We start from the raw sequence: 19505 nt of genomic DNA, 5'->3' as shown, positions 1-19505 counted from the left end.
GGGAAGAAGTGTGTCTCTCTCTGTCTCTTGGCTCGAACAAGAAGGCTGTGCCATTTTTCTTTGGATTCGTGCTGGTGTGATTTTGCTTGTGGGATTGAGCAAGACGCCAGCCATTGTTTGTTTGGCTGGGTCGTGCAGTTTGTGCGCTTTGGAGGAGAGAGGGAGGAAGAAGAAGAAATGCTCTCTCGGTCCCTTTTCTCTCTGGCTTTTGTCTCGGGTGGCTCGGCTGCTTCTGGCTCGTGTGCGCTTATGAGGAGACTTTTTGGAGCTTGTGGATCCGTTGCAATGTTGGAAGAAGAGGAGGAGGAGGTGTTGTTGGACTGTGGTGCTCTTCAGATGAGTAATAAGGCGGCGGTTTGCAGGACTCTTGGCGCTTCGGATGGAGGGAGAGCAAAAAGAGGGCCGTCTTCACAGCTCGCTCGACGGCTCTGTGCGCGTCGCGGTTGTCGGCTAGGCACCATATTTGACGCTCAGTCGCGGGAAACATTGGACTTGGCCACCACTGCCGACTGCACCAAACGCATTTGGGACGACAATGCTGAGTGCCGGCCGGCGAAAGAGATTTGCTTTTATTTTATTTGTTCCCTTTGTGAATGTATTTGAGTCTGCTGGAGGATCCTCACCGCAGGGAATTAGATTTACCTCACCGTTAATTTTTTATTCATTGCTTTAATTTCATGAAATCATTATTGTGGCATTTTTTTATTTGTTGTGTCGTGTTTCTTTGTTCGTTGGTTTCGAGAACCAACGTGCTACGTTCAGGTAAGCACCTCACCGCCTTCCATCCCGCGCGCGCGAAAAAATAACCACCATTAATTTGGCTGTTCGCCTCGGAAATGAAAGATCATCCGACTATCTGTCCAAGGCTGGTTTTCATTGGCTATGGAGTTGACGATACTATTTGGATAAATCCATCGTCTACTGATGTTCTTGTAATTTATCAATGCAGAGTAAGTACACTGATGTCTCATAAAGGTTTTAGCCTGCATGTGATTTATGTGCCATGCCCCTGGGATCACTAGCCCGTAAGGCAATGCCGTCTAAAACAGCATTTGTCTGTCCGTCCGTCCGGTGTTTGTATGTATGTATGTATCTCCCTTCTGCCGGCATTTTACGGGTTTAATCCCTTTAAAATTTGTTTTCTCTGCAACCGTTGGTCTGATTGACATGAAATATTCACCATAGCAGCGCCTCCTCCTGTATCATTTTTACGGCATAGCCCATAGGGCAAAGCTATCTAGAACAGTGTATGTATGTATGTATGTATGTATGTATGTATGTATATGTATGTACTGTCGTGGAAAAAATATTGGCACCCTTGCACTTTTTAAAAATAACTCACAATTTTCTCTAAAAATAAGTTGAAATTGCAAAAGTATTTGGTCTCCACAATTATTTATTTCACTGTTGATATTACAGAACCTTGTTTTTGATTCAGAACTTAATATATCCTTTTATATCATAAAATAAAAATAAATGGCATTGACAAAATTATTGACACCCTAGACTTAATATTTGGTAGCACGTCCTTTGGACAAAATAACTGCAGTCAAGCGCTTCGTATAGCCATGAATGAGCTTCCTACACCTCTCTACTGGCAGTTTGGCCCACTACTCTTGTGCAAACTGCTCCAGTTCTTCCAGATTTTAAGGGTGCCTTCTCCCAACTGCTGTTTTCAGATCTCCCCACAGGTGTTCAATGGGATTTAGTTCTGGACTCATTGCTAGGCACTTCAGAACAGTGCAGCGTTTTGTCTTGAACCATTCCTGGGTGCTTTTTGAAGTGTATTTGGGCTCATTGTCCTGCTGCAAGACCCATGACCTTTGACAGAGACCCAGCTTTCTGACACCGGGTTGAACATTGCGTTCCAAATGCCTTGGTAATCTCCTGATTTATGATGCCATGCACACATTCAAAGCACCCAGTGCCATCGGCAGCACAGCAACCCCAAAACGTCACTAAACCTCCTCAATGTTTGACTGTAGGGAAGGTGTTCTTTTCTTTGAAGGCTTCATTTTGTTTTCTGTAAACATAGAGATAGTACAGCGGATAACAACAATTGTGCATTTTATGAGAAAAGCATGAAATTCTAACATAGTTAGTGTGTACCATAAGGTTTATTTTCAGATGTGGAGGGAAGTCAGATTTGACCTCTGAGGACCATGAGAGGTCAAATCCAAAATGGCCGCCAGTCCACCGAGTCTAATGTTCAAACGCGCTCAATTTTGGAACCAAATAGTGTAGAAAAACATTATAGGTGTCATTTCCAACTAAATTGGGGATGCCCATTCATTTGCTGTGCAAAAGCGGTGTAAGAAGGTGACCATACGTACCGTTGATACTGATGTGGTGGTACTGGCTGTGGCTTCATTTAGCAAGACAGCTCCTGATAAGCTGTGGGTTGCCTTTGGTGTCGGGTCAAGCTTTCGGTACATAGCTGTTCACAAAATGGTTGCCACATTGAATCCAACACAGTGTCTGACTCTCCCAGTCTTTCACGCTTTCACCGGGTGTGATACTGTATCTGCATTCGCTGGCAGAGGAAAGAAGACTGCCTGGGAAACTTGGAAGTCTTTTCCAGAGGTGAATGATGCTTTCAATGAACTCCAAGGCATGCCCAGTGAGGTCAGTGAAGGCTCAATGTTACTGCGAGAGCGATTTGTGGTGCTGATGTACGACCGAACCAGTGAGAGCATGGAAGTGAATGATGCCAGGAAACAGCTCTTCACACAGAAGTGTAGAACTCTAGAGAACATTCCTCCAACCCAGGCAGCACTCAAGCAGCACATCAAGCGCACTTGCTACCAGGCCAACTGTTGGAACCAGGCATTGGTCATGGATCCAGAGATGCCAGACCCATCTGACTGGGGCTGGACAAAGGAGACAACTGGGTGGCAGCCTCTTTGGACCACTCTCCCTGAAGCATCAAAATCGTGCCATGAATTGATCCACTGTGGCTGCAAGAAAGGGTGCACTGGACGCTGCAAGTGTGCCAAAGCTGCACTCAAGTGCACTGCACTGTGGTTCTGTTCTGGAGACTGTTAGATTTTGATCATTACCAATTTTCATCATTGCACTTGATTTAATGTAAGCTTTTGTGGGTATACTTGGTTAAGGGCCTATCTCATTGGCCTGGAGGCTAGGTGGCGACCTGGTGGCGACTCGAGTCTCCGCTGGTTGCGGAGACTTCTCCGCGACGTCTCCTGGAGACTAGCCGGGTCTCCGGGAAGTCGCGGGAAATTCAAACATGTTCGATTTTTCGGCGACGTCGCGGAGACTAATTTTGTCCGCGACTGGGGAGACGTCTCCGCGACATCTCCGCGACGTCTCCGTGACCTGCTGGAGACCAAGGAGACTGAGGAGACGTTGCGGCGACGTTACGGCGACGATGCGGCGACGTCTCCGCGACGCTGCTTGACGCTGCTTGACCCACTTTAGAGACCACGTGACTGAGCGCGTGCTGGCATCATCGAGACGCCTTCACTCCTGGTCCAAGTCAGGTACAGGATCCGGTCAAGGTCTTCATCATTTGGTACTTGTTCCTGCTACTGCTGCTGCTCCTTGTACTGCCTTGGAAGAGGCCCCACCATCTTGTCTTGCCAGGGGACAGCTCCAACTCCAGAGTAGTACTGTCCTTCCACCATGCCACCCAAGGGCAGTGGGGGCCGGAAGGGCAAGAAGAAGGAGGATGAAGCAGTTGTAGCAGCTTCAGCGCAGTTTGTGGATGCTGAGGCAGCAGTTGATGCTAGAGAAGATGAGGAACATGGTTCCAGCGGCGATCCGACTAGAAAACAATATGATTGGAAAGAGGGGCATCAAGAGGCAATGGCTGACTTCTGGGAGGATCATCCGGAATTTTACGATAAATCGTATGCAAGATACAAAGATAACCAATACAAGAAAGCAGCGGTTGAAACCTTCCTTGTTGATATGCAGAACATCTTTGAGGAGATCAAGAAGCCCCTACCTACATGTGAGTGTATATTTAAATTGCATTGAATTTATATTTAATTGCATTAAAATAAATACATGCAAAAATATGTAAAAAATGTAGCGAAAAGAGTAGTGATGAATATCATCGCCCTGGCGTAGACGTCGCTCTGGCGTCGCCTTGGTGAGAGCGCAAGCCATTTTTTGGTCTCCCGAGTCGCCCGAGTTGCCGCGACTGATCAGTCGCGGCAGTTGCGGCGACGTCTCCGCCAATGAGATAGGCCCTTTAACTACAGTTATTTTTTCAGAGGTTATTGCATCATTCCTTGCAGTATAAACACTTTTTTTCATCATTTCTGGTCTTTGGGTGTTCTGTACCTATCCCTGTACCTGAAAAAATTAAGTTTTTAAAGTTCAAATGAACCTTTTCCAATAGCAGTTCCAACTGCAGTATCATAGAAATAGATATTTAACGTAATTTGACCTTGACCTTGACCTAAATGCATGTCCTTGAGTTCTGGCGATCTCAAAAGTATCTCCAAATGAATGGGCATCCCCAATTTATTTGGAAGTGACACCTATAATGTTGTTCTACAGTTTGGTTCCAAAATTAAGCGCGTTTGAACATTAGACCCGGTGGACTGGTGGCCATTTTGGATTTGACCTCTCACGGTCCTCAGAGGTCAAATCTGACTTCCCTCCACATCTGAAACCTTATGGTATGCACTAACTATGTTAGAAATTTCATGCTTTTCTCATTAAATGCACAATTGTTATAATATGAGAGCTTATCCGCCATACTAAGATGATGTGCTTTACCGAAAAGCTCTAATTTGGTCTAATCTGTCCACAGGACATTTTCCCAAAGGATTTTGGCTCTTTCAGGTATGTTTTGTCAAACTCCAGTCAGGCTGGAGCAGGTGACAGACGAGCGAATTTTTAAGCTCGTGTGAACTCCTGCTTTCTTATGTCTCTCTCCAAGCAGTGCTTTCTCCACCATTCTAACAATCCTTCACTGCAATCTTCGATCAAGTTTTCTCTTGCGGCCACGTCCAGGGAGGTTGGCTACAGTGCCATGGGCCTTAAACTTCCGTTAACATTGCGTACTGTGGACACAGGAACATCAAGGTCTCTGGGGATGGGCTTTTAGCCTTGAGATTGTCCATGCTTGTCTACAATCTTGTGTCTGACCTCCCTTAGATAATTCTCTGGTTTTCTTTCTTTTCTCCATGCTCATTGCGGTACACACAGTGACACAAAACAGCAGAATGACTCCTTTTCTCTATTTAAACTCTCTATCAAACCCACTTTTCCTGCTGTTTAACACGAAACTGAAAGGGAGTAAGCCCGGGGTGTGCTCATTTACCAAGCACCTAGCTAGCGCTTGCCAAGCCAGCCATTCCTTTACGGTTTTGAATAGAGTGCTTGCTCGAATGCTTAAACCACTTGGCGATCTCTCCACAAGAAACTTGGTAAATGAACACACACCCAATGTTCTTGAGACCCGACCATAGTTCGACTGTAATCTATATACCCCAAAGAGGAATGACCCTTCCTGCCGCTCCCGTAGTGAGCGGGTGTACTAGTGAATTGAAATGTCGGTCGGTGGAGTCAGCTGTTGTAATGATGTAGTGTGACAGACGGACACAAAACTGCCACTACTTTAATATGTAGAAGACTAGCTGAAAGCACCCGGCATTGCCCGGGTTCTTTTTGAATGAATTTTCTTCTGTAATTCTGTACTTCTTCTGTAATTGTAAAAAGGACCACCGAGGCACTCGGAAACATGGTGGTGGGATGATGAAGTTGGAAAGAGAATTGACGAGAAGAGGAAGAAGTTCAAGGAGTGGCAGAAGGCGAAGGGTACGGGAGCAGAAACAGCAGAGCATGAAAGTTATAAGGCTGCAAAGAAAGAGGTAGCAAAGGTGCAGGAGGCATGAAGGAAAATGTTCGGAGAATGCTTGGATTCGGAAGAGGGTCAGAGAGCAGTATTCAGGATTGCAAAGCAGATAGCGAAAGAGAGGTGTGATGTGATGGGGGTGAGTTGCTTGAAGGATGAAGTGGGACAATCGTTGTGGACCCAGATGGAATTAAAGGAAGATGGAAAAGATATATGGAAATGCTGTTGAATACAGAGAATGAATGGGATGGCAACATAGAGAGTAACCCAGTTTTAGGACCGGCAGAGAAGATAACTGAGAAGGAAGTTGAGGAAGCGATAAAAGCAATGAAGGGTAGAAAAGCGGGAGGGCCGACGGGAGTTGTGGGAGATATGTTGAAGGCAGCAGGAAGTTGGGGTGTGAAGAGAATGACAGAGATCTGTAATCTGGCGGTGAAAGAAGGCCGCATTCCAGTGGATTGGGAACTGAGTACCCTCGTCCCTCTATACAAGGGGAAAGGTGACCCTCTGGAGTGTGGCTCGTACCGAGCGATAAAGTTATTAGAGCATGGAATGAAGGTATTGGAAAGGGTGTTGGGGAGGAGGATAAGGAAGAAAGTGAAGATCGACGAAATGCAGTTTGGATTTATGCCAGGAAGAGGAACGACAGACGCGCTTTTTATTGTGAGGCAGTTGCAGGAGAAGTACATGGAGAAGAGGAAGAAGTTGTTTCTTGGGTTTGTTGATCTGGAGAAAGCATTCGATAGGGTTCCACGCAAAGTATTGAGATGGGCAATGAGGAAGTTAGGAGTGGAGGAATGGTTGATCATAGTAGTGATGGCAATGTACAAAAGAGTGCGCACAGCTGTAAGGACGAAGGACGGGAACAGTGGTGAGTTTGAGGTGAAGGTGGGAGTGCATCAGGGGTCGGTACTAAGTCCACTACTATTTGTAGCTGTGATGGAGGTGCTGGCTCAGAACGTAAAGGAGGGTTTACCATGGGAGTTGTATGCAGATGATCTGGTGTTGATTGCGGAAAGTATGGATGGACTGAAGGAAAAGATGAACAAGTGGAAGGAATGTATGGAGACAAAAGGTCTGAAGGTGAATATAGGAAAGACGAAGGTGATGGCAAGTGGTAAAGCATGTGGTGAGGTGGAAAGAACTGGGAAGTGGCCATGTGCTGTGTGCAGGAAGGGTGTCGGAGTGAACTCCATTCAATGTACAATGTGCGCTGAGTGGGTTCATCAAAAATGTAGTGGTCTGAGAGGGTCATTAACCAGTGTGGCAGCTACATTCAAATGTAAGGTGTGCACAGAGGGGGCTGCAGATGGAGGAAATGTTGAGTTGGATCTTGGAGACGGCGTGAAGCTGGAAGGTGTGAAAACATTTTGCTACCTCGGAGACATGCTGAATGGAGAAGGTGGATCAGACTCGGCAACGGTTGCTCGAGTGAGATGTGCATGGAAGAAGTTTCGTGAACTGAGAGGCGTGCTGATGAGGAGGGGAGTGTCGTTGAAGCTGAAGGGAAAGGTGTATGCTGCATGTGTGAGAAGTGTTATGATTTATGGGAGCGAGACATGGGTAATGAACGTAGAGCAGCAAAGAAGGTTGGAAAGGGTGGAAATGCGAATGGTTCGATGGATGTGCAGAGTATCGTTGAGAGAGAGGAAGACAAATGATGAATTGCGAAACATGATGGAAATAGAGCCTGTGATTGTTGCTGTGAAGAGGAACAGGTTGAGATGCTTTGGTCATGTGTTGAGGAAGGATGAAAGTGACTGGTTGAGAAGAGTGATGGAAATGAATGGAGAAGGAAGTAGAGGACGGGGAAGACCGAGAAAGACTTGGCTAAAGATGGTGGAAGAAGAAATGCGGGCAAGGGGGTTAACAAGGAGAGATGCAGAAAATAGGGCAAGATGGAGAAGATTGTCATGGGGAACGCAAGGCTAACCCCCGCTCTAGCAGGGAAAATGGCCTTAAAATGCATGTTGTTGTTGTTGTTACTTCTGTATTTCAGCTTTTACTCGTGGCCGTAGAAGATTGACTACTATAATTCAGCTCAGCTTTTAATTGTGAAATGGGCCTAGCCCGGCCGAAGCGGCCTCGACCGGCCTCGCCACCTAGCCTATAACCTTCCCGGGGCCCGTCCCGACATTTGTAGTTCTTTTTGAATGAATTTACTACTATAATTGAGCTTTTACACACGGCTATAGAAGATTGACTACTCTAATTCAGTTCAGCTTTTAATTGTGAAATGGGCCCAGCCTGGCCGAGGTGGGCCTCGACCGGCCTCGCCACCTAGCCAATAACCTCCCCGGGGCCCGCCCCGACATTTTTAGTTCTTTTTGAATGAATTTACTACTATAATTCAGCTTTTACTCACGGCCGTAGAAGATTGACTACTATAATTCAGCTCAGCTTTTAATTTTGAATGGGCCCAGCCTGGCCGAGGTGGGCCTCGACCGGCCTCGCCACCTAGCCTATACCCTTCCCGGGGCCCGTCCCGACTTTTTTTGTTTTGGAGGTTTCCTCCTATCTTTCACCGTTCAGGAGATTAGCGCGTGCAAACAAACAAACAAACAAAAAGGGGAAAATGGCCGATGATATATACAGACGATATATGATGATATATACAGATGATATATACCGATGATATATATCGAAGATGATATATACAGACTTGGCATTTAATATGGAATATATTTTTTTGTTGGGGTGAACTTACTTTTCAAGATGTCTTAGAACCAAAAGTTCATTGGAATTATGTTGAAATTATTCTAGATTTTGTTAATGTGACCTTTAAAAGAAACAAAAACCACATTTGACATTTCGAAACAAATAAATTGATCCTTGAAAGTGATGTAAACTGATATCGAACTCAATTCATGGACAGTACTGTGTTAAACTTCTTAGTCAGGTTCACTATGTCAATAAATTATATTTCGTTCAAAATCATGGTAGATTAGCAAACCTATACATTTTTGGAAAGGTTATAGCATAAGGAAACTAAAAATCAATGTTTACATTTGGAGAGATACCTGTATGGCGGCCATTTTTGATTTTCAAAATGGCCACTGTAAAATACATATCTTGTTCTATTTCTGCCTCTAATTACCCTAAAAACTTTTTAAAATATACTAAACCTCTATTTTCAGGGACAAGGAATCCAATGAAAGTATCAAATTAGTGCTATGGGGAATGGTAAGACACGAATCAAAGGTTTTGAATTGCAAAATACTGTCTTTATATTCGCGAAAAGTTGCAGAATCAAATACATGTTATCATTTTGTACAGGCAGTTAATAACATCAAAACGTTTCACAATAATTCATATCACCAAACATACACAGGCAGTCAGCAAAATCATATATACACATGCAGTCAGTATAACTTCACATCTACACAGGCAGTCAATGACAAAATATACACAGGCAGTCAATGGCATCAAACATACACGATTACAGAATATGCCATTTAGAGTTCGTCATCACTGTCCTGTGTGTCGTATCCGACAATATAGTCCGCATCGTTTTCACAGTCCGTTCCACACAAGCAAAGGTCGGTCAAATTGATTGGCAAATCGAATTGGTCGAATGGTCGATCGAATCGAATTCGATGAATCGAATCGAATTGGTCGAATGGTCGAATGGTCGATTGAAACGATTGGTCGAATGGTCGAATGGAATTGGTCGAATTGGTCGAATCGAATTGGTCGGAATTGGCAAATGTAAACATTGATTTTCAGATTTTCCATGTAATAACGTGTTTCCAAAAATGTATAGGTTTGCTAATCTACCATGATTTTGAACGAAAAAACATTGTGAACCTGACTATCTGTACGTTTTCCAGAAGTATCTCTTTATTTTGCACATTAGCCAAAATTTTTTTTAACAAAAACAAAAGTTAAATTACGACTGGGATTACGGACAGTAAAATTACAGTTCAGTACTTCGTGTAACCCCCACGAGCATTCAGGAGAGCACGTACACGTTGAGGCATGCTGTTCACGAGATTTGCCAAGGTTTGGACAGGAATCGCTTGCCATGCAGTGACAATAGCCTGCTGCAATTCACGCACAGAGGTCGGCTGCTGGTCCAAGTGGTCGATTTGACACGTTAATTCTGCCCACAAGTTCTCTATCGGATTCATATCCGGGGACATGGCAGGCCACTCCATATGCTCTACACTATGGTCAGCAAGAAAGTGTTGGATCATGCGAGCACGATGAGGCCGTGCATTGTCATCTTGGAAGACAAAGTTTCCTCGAAAGGCTGCACGAGCAAATGGAAGCAATGTTTCTTCCAGAATGGCCCTGTACTTGAACTGGTTCAGGTTTCCATTCAGAACAACCAGGTCAGTTTTGCCCCCTGCATGAAAAGCAGCCCAAACGGTCACCCCACCACCTCCAGCTTGGACTCTTGGCAATAAACAACCTTTGTTGTAGGCTTCATGCACTTGTCTGCGCATTCGGACGTGGCCATCTTGACGATAGACCAGAAATCTAGACTCGTCACTGAAGATCACGTGATTCCAGTGTCCTGGCTGCCATTGACGGTGCTCTCTGGCCCACTGCAATCGGCGCTGGTGGTGTTGTCTGGTCAGGCGTGGCTTTCTCAGGGGACACCTGGCACGATAGCCTGCTTGAACCAGTCGTTGGTTGACTAGCCTTCTGGATACAGGCACATTTGTCAGTTGCTGCCACTCAGCCCTAAGCCGATTAGCTGACTTGGTACGGCCATTGCGGATTAACCGGTGCAGGTGGCGATCATCCCTCCTTGTGGTTCTGCGGGGACGTCCTGGCCTCGTGTATTGGAGTAGGGACACCCCTCCAAGCATTTCGTTTCAGGATCTTTGACACCTGACCTTGAGTGATGCCATACTGCCGAGCAATAGCACGCTGTTTCATGCCGGAATTTCGTAAAGCCACCACTAAATGGCAAACAGCATTGTCGAGTTGACGGACCATCTCCAGGGGAAGCGGCAATAACTTTTGGAGACATGCAGCAGTTGTTTTCCACTAATACAGAACGCAACAACCCTTGTATACCCGACTGTGAAGCCAATCATCAAATGCACCTGTCCGTACATTTTGCCACGCCACCTGTGATATAATCCTGTTGTTGACTTCTTTCTGCGACAGACAATCAGTGACATGGTTCTTTTAACAAATAAATCACCAAAGTGTAAAAGAAACTCACCAGATTGATATACTGAGTTAAGAAAGTAAACCCAAGTCAAGAAAAAAAAAAATTCTATATTAAATGCCAAGTCTGTATTTTAACCTCCAGTAACTTTGCAGTCAAGATTAAGGGATTAGTGTTACAATTAGATTTACTATAATATTAACGTTTCGTTATCAATATTTTGAAAATGATATTACTATTAAAAAAAACCGATGCAAATGCCTTACTTCTACGGTTATTAGTACCGTATACCGATTATTATCATTGATTCATGAACCATATATCCCTGGTGTTGGGCTAGCGGCTAGGGTGCCGGCTTAGGATCCAAGGATCCTGGGTTCGAATCCCGGTCGATCGCTGAATTAACGCCAGGGGGGTTGACTCAGCCTGTCATCCTTCCGAGGTCGGCTAATTGAGTACCAGTTCACTGGTAATTCCCTGTTTGTCGTTAAAGGCGGCAAAAAGGGTTGGCGTCAGGAAGGGCATCCGGCCGTAAAACATTGCTTCAAATAGGGGACCGAAAAACAACAACAACCACGGTTCCCGAAAAAGGCCAACCCCTGCTTTGCGGGGAAAAATGGCCTCTAAAGGTGGTTTTTATTCATGAACCATACACCGCTGCAATCCATTAACTTTGCATTCACGACATTGAGATTAAAGTGTTATGGTCATATTTACTATATTATTTTTATTATTACAAAAACGATACTACTCAAACGATATTACTGTATTAAGAAACCTAGGCTTGATTTGTCCAAAGCGGCCTGGAGGTGAGGCATGAAGCCTAAGGCCTATACATACTGTGTTGTTGGAAGAGCCGTAACGCCTCGATGCTTTCGATATTTGATGGTCATTTTAACATTCGGTTTGTTTGTGATTCACATTGAATGAAAAATGTCACACAGTCCCTGGTGTTGGGCTAGCGGCTAGGGTGCCAGCTTAGGATCCAAAGATCCTGGGTTCGAATCCCGGTCGATCGCTGAATTAACGCCAGGGGGGTTGACTCAGCCTGTCATCCTTCCGAGGTCAGCAAATTGAGTACCAGTACACTGGTAATTCCCTGTTTATCGTAAAAAGGCGACAAACAGGGTTGGCGGCAGGAAGGGCATCCGGCCGTAAAACATTGCTTCAAAATGGGGACCAAAAAACAACAACAACCACGGTCCCCGAAAAGGCCAACCCCCGCTTTGCGGGGGAAAATGGCCTCTAAACGGTGGTTTGGTTTTTATTGAATGAAAAACGTAAAGGTAGAGCATGGCGATTGTGATATATGACAGGTTCGACGATATGTTCGGCCTGAACGAAATGGGAATCAAAATGGCGGTGTGCTGAGTCTACCGCCGTAATGTAATTCAAGGGAGGTTTTGGAAAATGCTGAGCTCGTGGTGGGTTGGGGTCTGCGTTGTGCTTCCCCGGACAGCAAAGAGACACAAAAGAGGGCCGTCTCGACGACTTGCCTCGTGACCCTTGGTGCCTTCAGCGCCATCTTGTATGCTCATCGAGCGGGAGGCTCTGAGCCTCGTTACCACCACTCCACTCAAAAAGGGCCACTTGAGACCAAAGCTGAGTGCACTAAAAAAGGGATTTTATTATGCCTCCGCCAACGGAGGCATTATGTTTTCAGGTTGTCCGTCCATCTTTCCATCCGTGATAGGTTTTCGTTACCACGATAACTGGAGAATGGCTGAAGCGATCTTAGTCAAACTTGGTGCAGGTATGTATAATGAGGTAAAGATGAACTGATTAGATTTTAGGGTCACAAGTTAAAAGGCCAAAGGTCTGAGGTCATGTTAGGAAAAATCCTGTTACCGAGATAACTTGTGAACCAGTGATGGGATTCTCACCAGTTTTTGGTACAATTATGTAGAATGATGTAAAGATAAACTGATTAGATTTTGGGGTCAAGAGGTGAAAGGTCAATGTCTGTAATATGTCTATAACTTGAGAACGGCTGAAGTAATCTAATTTAAACTTGGCACAGGTGTGTATAATGATGTAAACATTAACTGATTAGATTTTGGGGGCAAAGGTAAAGGGTCAAAGTCTGTAATAGGTCAAAAACATGAGTGATATAATTAAAACTTGGTACAGGCATGTATAATGATGCAAACATGAAATAATTAAATTTGGGGGTCAAAGGTCAGAGGTCATGTCAGGTAAAAATGTGATAACTTGAGAACAGCTGAATGGATTTAAATCAAACTTGGTACAATTATTATAATGATGTAATAATGTGGGCGGAGGCATATCGGTTGATGTCGTGACGTCGAAGAGTGTCATTCTAGTTTTATTTTATCATTCCCCTTGTCTGTTTTTAAATCCGAGTGTGGAGGTATCTCAGTTAGGAATTATTTTACCTCAGCATTCATTTTATTCTTTGGGTTATTTTCTTTAAATTAATATTTGTTGAATTTACTGTCGTGTTTGCATATTTTGTGGTTTCTGAATAAACCCGTGTGTTCCGTTCAGGTAAACAAACGTCTCGCATCCTTCCATTTCACGCGCGCAGTCACCACTATTTTCTGCTACTGCCTTGGGAGAAAAACTGTCTTGGCTATACGTCATCCAGCGGCAGCGGTCTTGATCTCTGGTGACGAGACACTACTTTTGTGGCACCCTGTATAACTAACAACTTCAAAAAGCATCACAAGAGTCATCACTCCTTCCATGATGCTTCAGGAATCAAAATAAGATCTCGCACGATGATGATATACAGGGTGTTCCAAAAGTAGTGTCAAACTTGGTGCATCTGTCTGTAGGCTCGCTCTGTTTGAACAATTGGTTCACGAGTTATCAAACAGTGACCACAATATTCGTCATGGGTGTGTGTCTGTCTGTCCGCAGCATAACTACCCGATAATATCATCCGATCTTCATGAAACTTGGGTGGGAGGTTGATATCATGATCTTGTTGTGTCCTGCCTAGAGTGGGCGTATTGCGCCCATTGTGGGTGGAGCCACGCCCGAAAAAGATGTCTTTTTAGGGGTTAATCGAGTTCAAGCGATATCTTCTCCGAGGGGTTTGGTGGAATTTCACAGGGGTTTCGGTATTTGGTTAGGCCAATGTCATGTGTCTAGCCCCACGGAGCTCGATTTTTCATTTTCGCGTCAAGGTCACAAGGTCACGAAATTTAGAAAAGTCGATTTTTGATGGTTTTATTACATTGTTCGCTTCCTGATAGGGTGAAATGTCGTACATTATCTTATATTATCACATACATCATGAAATACAAGTTTTCCAACAAATTTCAGAATCCTCGACCTTTGACCTTTGAAGGTCACAAAGGTAAAATTTTCAAAGTTGTCGGAATCGAACCGAGTTTTCGGTATTGTGTAGCTAACTAACCTCATAACTGATTATACATTATTTTATATCTCATTTCAAGTCAGTAACCTTCGTTTTGACATTTCCGGGCCAGCACCACACACAATTACGTACAGATGGCTCTTAAAGGCCTACACACGCAGCGCATTGGGGCCCTTTGTAAATAGGCATGTACACTGCATGTCGGTGTACATGCCTGTCGGGGGGCCGACACCGTATGTCGGGGGGCCAGACACCTGCCACGTGGGCCCCCCCCCCCCCCCCCAGGCCGGGCCTGTTTCGGTTATAGTCTGTCCTTTGTCATTGAATACCGCTCGCTCGTGAACCATCGTCGTCTCCTGACTTATTTAAATTATATTTGTAAAGTACAGTTCAATCCACAGTGCAGTACATTTCTTTATGTGGAAGCAAAGTACAGTTGTTCTTTCGGGGATTTTGTGATCTGCCGAATTGGTTCTGATTAATGTATTCTGGCGTCTTGTAAGTTCTGAAAACGCTAAACTGCTAAAGGGATCTTAGTCGAACTTGGTGCAGGTATGTATAATGAGGTAAATATGAACTGATTATATTTTGGGGGTCATGGGGTCAAAGGTCAGAGGTCATGTTCGGTAAAAATACTGTTACCGCGATAACTTGTGAACTTGTGATGGGATTCTGACCAAATTTGGTACACTTATGTAAAATGATGTAAAGACGAACCGATTCGATTTTGGGGTCAAGAGGTCAAAGTCTGTAATAGGTCTATAACGTGAAAACGGCTTAAGTGATCCAATTCAAACTTGGACAGGAATGTATAATATTGTAAAGATTAAGTGATTAGGTTTTGGGGTCAAAGGTCAAATCTGTAATAGGTCTATAACTTGAGAACGGCTGAAATGATTTAATTCAAACTTGATACAGGTATGAGTAATGATGTAAACATGAACTGATTAAATTTTGGGGTCAAGAGGTCAAAGATCAGAGGTCATGTCAGGTAAAAATGTGATAACTTGAGAACAGCTGAATGGATTTAAAGCAAATTTGGTACAAGTATTATAATGATGCTATAATGTGTGCGGAGGTATAATCGGTCGACGTCGTGATGTCGAAGAGTGTTGTTCTCCTTTTAATCTTGTTTCACATCTTGCTCTTCAGTAAATGTCATATCAGCCGCGTGGGAGAGGAACTGCACTGCACTGCACTGCACTGTACGTGCAGATGTCTTCAGCAAATGTTTATTCACATTTCTTCTTATTATTTATTTACTTATTCTTCATAGTCTTTCATATGCGGCGCATGGTTGCGAGTGACGTCATTGACTGAAGGCACTGCTGCCCAGTGCACTCTGTAGGCGGTCAGGTATTTGGAATTTGGCCATGGTTCCGGCGATGGCTCGCCTACTCCTTGCAAAGGGCAACATGGGATGTTTAACATCAACCAACTAATGCCGGCAGATGGGACACCCAGTTTAACGCCCTTCCGAGGGACCGCGCACACATTGATTGCTTGCCCTGCCTGCGAGACACCAGTATGACATTCAAACCCAGGATAGACGGCTCAGTCTTTTGGGTCCTCTCGGTGTTTTGGGTCCTCTCGGAGTTTTGGGTCTTTTGGATACTCGGGGTCTTTCGGGTCATTGGGGGTATTTTGGGTCCTCGGGGTCTTTTGGGTATTTTGGGTCCTCCTGGTATTTTTGGTCCTTGGGGTCTTTTGAGTCCTCGAGGTATTTGGGGTTTTAGGTGTCTTCGGGGTCCAAGAGGTCTTGGTGGTCTTAAGGGTATTGGGGGTCTGAAGGGGTCTTCAAAGGTCTAAGGCGTCTCAGCAGTCTAAAGTGTCAAAAGGTATGTTCCAATAGTACGTGATTAATATGTATGTACATAATGAATAGACAGGATGCTACTGAGTTGAAACAGTACGTAATTAATAGACATATAGTCACAAGGCTGGAGAACATGAGATAGTAAGATTTCTTATTCAAATAAAAAAAAATTCTGGCTGCCAGGCCGTGTGACCGATCACATTGAAATTTTGAACATGTATTCCGCTTGATGACTAGATCATATTTGTAAGGTTTGACTTCAATCATATGTTCGAGAAATAATTATTTCATAGAAATACATGTTTCTTAACTTATTTTATTTTGATCCAACATGGCTGCCCCACTATGTGATCTATGATTTATTCAAAAACACCCTGGTATCCCCAAGGTTTGGGGAACTTGTGTGAAGCTTCCACTCGACCTGTACAGCCGTTCTGGAGGAGTTGATTTTTAAAGGTTTAGTCTTTGACCTTTGCAATCTTTGCAATCAGGTCACTCCATCCCCGTCCTCTGGTCGGCTCAGCGCACTCTCACTCTTCGTCCCAGCGCACCTGGTCACAGCAACCCACACGATCGCACCTCCTGCCTACGAACCCTGGCTAAATCACCTGAATTCATCCCTGCTGTTCAAAACAACATCAAGCTCACCCTGTTCAACACCCGGTCCCTCAACAATAAATGCCTCATCCTGAACGAATACATCCTGGATAACAAACTGGACTTTCTCTGTCTCACCGAAACCTGACAACAACCTCTGGACTACTACACACTCAACCTCACCACACCCAATGGATATTCCTACGTCAATAAACCACGCTCGGAGGGCCGAGGTGGTGGAATTGCCGTTATCCACCGTCAAGACATCAAGACCAACCTCATCTCCATCTCATCTGCTCCATCATTTGAACACCTGGCTTTAAAACTCTCTGGTCACACGCAGTCAGTCATGGCTGTCGTCTACCGCCCTCCCAAACCACACCCATCATTCCTGTCTGACTTCTCCTACTTTCTGACCCAGCTATGTTCCCTCTCCCCCTCAATCCTCCTCCTTGGTGATTTCAATATCCACATGGACTCCACTGACTCCACAATAACCACTGACTTCACTGATTTACTCACCTGCTTTAACCTCACTCAACATGTCGACTTTCCTACCCATATCCGTGGTCACATTTTGGACCTTGTCTGCTCCACTGGATTAAATTTGCACCATCTCTATGGCTCCGACCTCACCCTCTCTGACCACTTAGCCATCACTCTGACCATCAACATCCCCGCCCCAACACCAAGGCATTATCGCACAATCAACTTCCGTAAGCTAAACGCTCTTTCACCTACCTCATTCTCATCCACCCTCTCTGAAAAAATGTCCACTTCTCCCTTCATTGACCTCCACACCCCTTCCGACCTCACTGACTACTACAACCACACTCTCTCCTCCTGCCTTGACCAGCTTGCGCCTGTAAAAACCAAAACAGTTTCTTTCACCCATTCTGCTCCCTGGTTTACCCCTGAACTCCACCTGATGAAAACTCGTGCTCGCCAACTTGAAAGACTCCGCAATAAAACGGGCCTCACAGTTCACTCCCAAGCCTACAAGGACCACATACAACACTACAAAGATGCCCTCTCCCGTGCCCGCTCTGCCTACTACTCTCAAATTATCCACTCTGGCTCCGGAAACCCAAAAGCACTCTTCTCGACAATAAACAAACTCCTCCGCCCCCTGAACACCACCACCCAGTCATTCACAGTAGACAACTGCATCTCCTTCCTCTCTTTCTTCCAACGCAAAATTGACAACATCTACAACAGCTTGACCACCGCCGCACCCGCTCCCCCTCCAACCACCTGCCCCCCCTTGTCCTGCCATCCCCTGTCTCGGTTCTCCCCAATCTCTCCTACTGACCTCTCTGAACTCCTCATAGGAATGAAAACTGCCACCTGCACTCTTGACCCCATCCCCTCCAGCTTTGTCAAAGCCTCCCTCCCTGCTCTCTCTCCACTTATCATTGCAACAATAAACTCCTCCCTGTCTACAGGCATCGTCCCACCTTCCCTCAAAATTGCTGCTGTTACCCCCATTCTAAAAAAACCTGGTCTAAACCCTGACACCCTAAACAACTTCAGACCCATCTCCAACCTACCCTTTCTGTCAAAAGTTTTGGAACGCGCTGTAGCCACTCAACTCAAACATCATCTCTCTGCCAATAACCTGTATGAAACATTCCAATCCGGATTCCGCTCCAACCACAGTACTGAAACTGCTCTCCTCAAAATCACCAACGACCTTCTCCTCTCCTCTGACGCTGGCAACCTCAACATTCTCGTCCTCCTCGACCTCAGCGCTGCCTTTGACACCATCGATCACACCATCCTCCTCACCCGACTTGAATCCACCTTTAACGTCACCGGCACTGCCCTCTCTTGGATTAAATCATACCTCTCTGGCAGATGCCAGTTCATCTCCATCAATAACTGCAAATCCCCCACTGCTCCCCTCCCCCAAGGTGTCCCCCAAGGTTCAGTTCTTGGCCCCCTCCTCTTCATCCTTTACCTGTCCCCGCTCGGTCACTTAATCCGCCGTCATGGTCTCCAATTCCACTGCTTCGCCGATGACATCCAGCTTTTCATCTCCACCAAGTCCGTCTCCACCGACACCCACTCTATCCTGACAAACTGCATCACTGAAATAAAATCCTGGCTTCAAATCAACTTCCTCAAGCTTAACTGTGATAAATCTGAAATAATCATCATTGGCCCAAAAACGCTCACAAAATCCACCCATAACTTTGCCCTCAACATCGACGGTATCCCAGTATCCACCTCCCCTCACATCCGGAATCTTGGCGTCATCTTTGACCAAACCCTTTCCTTCGACAAATACACTAAACAGATCACAAAGTCAGCCTTCTTTCACCTGAAAAACATTGCCCGTCTCCGCTCATCCCTCTCCTCCACGGCTGCAGAAACCCTCATCCACGCCTTCATCACCTCCCGTCTGGACTACTGCAATAGCCTCCTCTATGGTTCACCCTCAAAAATCACCAATAAACTCCAATACATTCAGAACTCCGCTGCCCGTCTACTCACTCATTCCCGGACCCGTGACCACATCACCCCCGTCCTTTACAAGCTTCACTGGCTCCCCATCCCCCAGAGAATCCAGTACAAAATCCTCCTCTTGACATACAAAGCCCTCCATAACCTGGCCCCATCCTACCTGGCTGACCTCCTCTCCAGACACACTCCCACCCGCAACCTCCGCTCTGCTGGTACCAACCTCCTGACCCCCTCCATCCGGACCAAATTCAGATCCTGGGGGGACAGGGCCTTCTCCATCGCTGCTCCCACCCTCTGGAACTCACTACCTCACACCATCAGAGAC

At 45.3% G+C, this 19505-nt stretch overlaps 2 protein-coding genes across 3 annotated transcripts in view; one reads left to right on the top strand and one right to left on the bottom strand.

The window, feature by feature from the left end:
• The window catches only part of LOC144892419 (uncharacterized), a 748105-nt gene that overhangs the window by 595986 nt on the left and 132614 nt on the right, over positions 1 to 19505 (bottom strand). The gene's annotated exons all lie outside the window — the stretch shown is intronic.
• The window catches only part of LOC137426762 (uncharacterized), a 79395-nt gene that overhangs the window by 13043 nt on the left and 46847 nt on the right, over positions 1 to 19505 (top strand). The window contains exon 1 of one of the 2 annotated variants that reach the window (XM_068115619.2): positions 4783 to 4815. The exons of the other annotated variant lie outside the window; for it this stretch is intronic. The gene's annotated coding sequence lies outside the window, so the exon portion shown is untranslated. Of the gene's footprint in view, positions 1 to 4782; positions 4816 to 19505 lie in introns of those variants that run through there. 2 annotated transcript variants of the gene reach the window in all.

The sequence above is a fragment of the Myxine glutinosa genome, chromosome 5 (assembly GCF_964187855.1).
Source record: "Myxine glutinosa chromosome 5, kmMyxGlut1.1, whole genome shotgun sequence".
NCBI lineage: Eukaryota > Metazoa > Chordata > Myxini > Myxiniformes > Myxinidae > Myxine > Myxine glutinosa.
This window is presented reverse-complemented; position numbering and strand designations above follow the sequence as displayed.